Source organism: Mandrillus leucophaeus, unplaced genomic scaffold (assembly GCF_000951045.1).
Source record: "Mandrillus leucophaeus isolate KB7577 unplaced genomic scaffold, Mleu.le_1.0 Scaffold29, whole genome shotgun sequence".
In the NCBI taxonomy this organism is placed as follows: domain Eukaryota; kingdom Metazoa; phylum Chordata; class Mammalia; order Primates; family Cercopithecidae; genus Mandrillus; species Mandrillus leucophaeus.
Window position 1 is genome coordinate 3302274 of NW_012103031.1, and position 4073 is coordinate 3306346.

The following is a 4073-nucleotide window of genomic DNA, read 5'->3' on the forward strand; positions in this document are numbered from 1 at the left end:
CTCAAAAAAAAAAAAAAAAAAACATAGGAAAAAGTATTGCCAGAAATCACGCTGCTTCCAGAAAGCATTGTCTTCACAGAACACATTCACGCTGTAGGACATCTGTGCTTGTGTCACTGCAGCTGATGCAGACATAACACTTCCTAAGCCAGCAGCGCTTCAGGCTGTGGGTGGTGTGCGGAAGAGTGCCCGGATGCGCCCAGACCCATCTGCAGAGACCGCTCCTGCATGGCGCCCCTTCTCTGTCCACTGTTGTCCATTCTAGCAGGTTTCTCCAGGTCCCCTTCAGGGTGGCCCTTCTGCCCCAGTATTGAGGGCTCTTGCCATCTTCCCTTGCTGCTATAGAGTACTTAACTTTCTCCTGCCACCCAAAGTCCCCTTTCTGCTCACCAAGACCCCCGTGTGGCAGTGAGTGTGTGAGTTGCCCTGAAATCATCCCTCCCCTGTGGTCCTCGTGAGGCCTGCTGCCTGGCTTCACACTCCTGGCAGGAGGCCACAGGACCTGGACAGCTGCTAAGGTGCGTTTCGTGCCAAGTGATTTACATGCGTTATCTGATTGTTATCCTTTCAGAAACTCTAAAACATAAACAACCCTGTTTTTTGTTTTGTTTTTTTTTTTTTTTTTGAGATGGAGTCTTGCTCTGTTGCCCAGGTTGGAGTGCAGTGGCGCAATCTCGGCTCACTGCAGCCTCCGCCTCCTGGGTTCCAGCGATTGTCCTACCTCAGCCTCCCAATTAGCTGGGATTGCAGGTGTTCACCCCCACACCCCACTGATTTTTGTATTTTTTAGTAGAGAGATGGAGTTTCACCATATTAGCCAGCCTGGTCTCGAACTTCTGACCTCGAGATCCACCCGCCTCAGCCTCCCAAATTGCTGGGATTAGAGACGTGAGCCACCGAGCCTGGCCAGACACCCTTCTTATTTGCACTTCACAGATTATAGGGAAAACAGGAATTTGAATTCTGATGCAGGTCTGTTTAAGACCCTGTGTTCGCTGGGCGTGGTGGCTCATGCCTGTAATCCCAGCACTTTGGGAGGCCAAAGTGGGTGGATCCCGAGGTCAGGAGTTCGAGACCAGCCTGACTGACATGGTGAAACCCTGTCTCTACTAAAAATACAGCCGGGCGTGGTGGTGTGCGCCTGTAATCCCAGCTACTCGAGAGGCTGAGGCACGAGAATCGCTTGAACCTGGGAGGCGAAGAGTGGCGCTATCTCGCCTTGCTGCAACCACCTTGGTGGCTAAGTGCTTTGGATGGGACTTGGAGACTTTGGGTGGCAGAAGAAAGTTAACTACCCAGCATCAAAAAGCCTTTGAGGAAAGAAGGAATAAAAGAAAGAGAAGATGTCCTCAGAGACCTGCCTTCTGGTCAGGGCTCCTCATTTAAACAGTAACCTTTAGAACAAAGCCAAGACATTAAAGTTGAATGAAGGGGGCCATGTGAACTGAGGGGTGAGGGTTCTCACCAGTGTGTGGGTGGTGTGAACCTCAGAGTGAGGGTCCCAGCCATCATGCAGATGGTGTGAACTGCAGAGTGAGGGCTCCAGCCAGCATAAGGATGGTGTGAAATGAGGGCCCCGGCCAGTGTAAAGATGATGTGAACTGCGGGGTGAGGGTCCCAGCCAACATGCCGACGGTGTGAACTGCGGGGTGATGGTCCCAGCCAGCATAAGGATGGTGTGAAATGAGGAGTGTGGGCCCTGGGCAGTGTGAGGATGATGTGAACTGTGTGATGAGGGTCCCAGCCAACATGGAGATGGTGTGAACTGAGGGATGAGGGCCCTGGTCAGCATGAGGATGGATGTGAAGTGTGGGTGTGGGGACCCCGGCCAGCAGGAGGATGGTGTGAACTGGTGTGGGTGTGGGGGCCCCAGCCAGCGTTGAGGATGCCGTGAAGTGAGGGTGTCAGGGCGCTGTTGAGCCATACACAGTGGAAGTGTGAGCAAAAGCAACTGTGACAATTTGTATGGTAATAAGCACAGCAATTTAACTTACAGGCAACTCTAAAAAGATACCAAACAGAACACAAGAATAAATTAGAGTCTTTGGAGAAATCCCAGGCTGAGTTGAAGAAGATCAGAAGGAAAAGCCAAGGAGGCCGAAACGCACTCAAATATGAACACAAAGAAATTGAGGTGAGCTTTTCAGCAATATCTTGTTTTCTTTTGTTGTTGACAATTTGTACAGTTTAAGAGGAGGTTGGCCGGGTGCTGTGGCTCACGCATGTAATCCCAGCACTTTGGGAGGCCAAGGCAGTGGGATCATATGAGGTCAAGAGTTCAAGACCAGCCTGGCCAATGTGGTGAAACCTTGCCTCTGCTAAAAGTACAAAAATTAGCTAGGGTGATGGCAGGTACCTGTAGTCCCAGCTACTCAGGAGGCTGAGGCAGGAGAATTGCTTGAACTTGGGAGGCAGAGGTTGCAGTGAGCCGAGATTATGCCACTGCACTCCAGGCTGGGGTGACAGAGCAAGACACCATCTCAAAAAAAGAAGAGTTTTGAAGTTGATCTCATGGAATTGGGAAGTATAATGATGGTTACATTTCATTCTGTAGATAGCTGAGGATGGTCAGTGTGTTGACTGGGGGATGGATGAAGGAGAGGTTGGTTAATGGGTCCAAACATACAGTTGGATAAAAGAAATAACTTCTAGTGTCCAATAGCAGAGTAGGGTGACTATAGTTAACGGCAATGCATTGTTTATTTCAAAATAGTTAGAAGAGAGGTCTTGGAATGTTCCCAACGCATAAAAATAATAAGAACTTGAGGTGATGGACACCCAAGTCCCTGCTTTATCATTATCACGTGTGCCCTGTAAATACATAAATATAATCTATCAGTTTTTAAAAATAAGCATTTTGACTGAGAGCTGAAGGCTGTAGAGTTTTTCAGAGTTAAGTATAATTAATCCGTGACCTCCTGCCAAAACATGGGCTTTTTCTCCTGGCTCTGAAAGAAGAAGAGATTCTCCATGATCAGTGTTACTGTTCCCATTGTACAGATGGGAAAAATGAGACTTAGGTTAAATCATATTTTATTAGTCTGTTTTCATGCTGCTGATAAAGACATACCCTGAGACTGGGCAATTTACAAAAGAAAGAGGTTTAATGAACTCACAGTTCCACATGGCTGGGGAGGCCTCACAATCGTGGTAGAAGGGAAGGAGGAGCAAGTCACGTCTTACATGGATGGCAGCAGGCAAAGAGAGAGCTTGTGCAGGAAATGACCCCTTATGAAACCACCAGATCTTGTGAGACTTCTTCACTATCACAAGAATAGCACGGGAAAGACCTGCCCCCACGAATCAGTTACCTCCCACCAGGTACCTCCTGAAACACATAGGAATTATGGGAGCTACAAATCAAGATGAGATTTGGGTGGGGACACAGCCAAACCATATCACGTATTGTTGGCATTTGGAACTGGGTTTGAACCAGGAACTTTCTGGTTCCAAAGCACATGGTGCTTTCCAGTAGGACACGTTCATATCTCTGGAGTACAAAATAATATTTGTGCAAATCGCCCCTTGGGAATGTCAAGGCCTGGGGCAACTTCTCTCTGCACATGAGTCAGGGACCTCAAGGAGAATGATGGTATCTACTTAGGTCAGGTTACAGCATTCTTTCCTCTCATGTATTTACTCTATTATTCAAATAAAGCAGGCGTACAGATGGCAGAAGATAAACGTCAGGCTGCACGCTATCTGATGCTCATGTCATACTTAGGTAATTACTGTTTTTTTTAGTACGTGGAGACCGTTACTTCTCGTCAGAGTGAAATCCAGAAATTCATTGCAGATGGTTGCAAAGAAGCTCTGCTTGAAGAGAAGAGGCGCTTCTGCTTTCTGGTTGATAAGCACTGTGGCTTTACAAACCACATACATTATTATCACTTACAGGTGGGTGTGGTGGCAAATTGCCTTGAGTATTAATAACTTTATTTCATATTTAAATGCCCCAGAAGACTGGGCCATGGCTCCCGCCTGTAATCCCAGCTACTCGAGAGGCTGAGGCACGAGAATCGCTTGAACCTGGGAGGCGAAGAGTGGCGCTATCTCGCCTTGCTGCAACCACC

General features: G+C 47.9%; 1 protein-coding gene across 1 annotated transcript in view; it reads left to right on the forward strand.

Moving 5' to 3' along the window:
- The first annotated feature begins 2002 nt into the window (after positions 1 to 2002).
- The window catches only part of BAIAP2L1 (BAI1-associated protein 2-like 1), a 36883-nt gene continuing 34812 nt past the window's right edge, over positions 2003 to 4073 (forward strand). The window contains exons 1-2 of the mRNA XM_011985806.1: positions 2003 to 2134; positions 3745 to 3897. The gene's annotated coding sequence lies outside the window, so the exon portion shown is untranslated. The remainder of the gene's footprint in view (positions 2135 to 3744; positions 3898 to 4073) is intronic.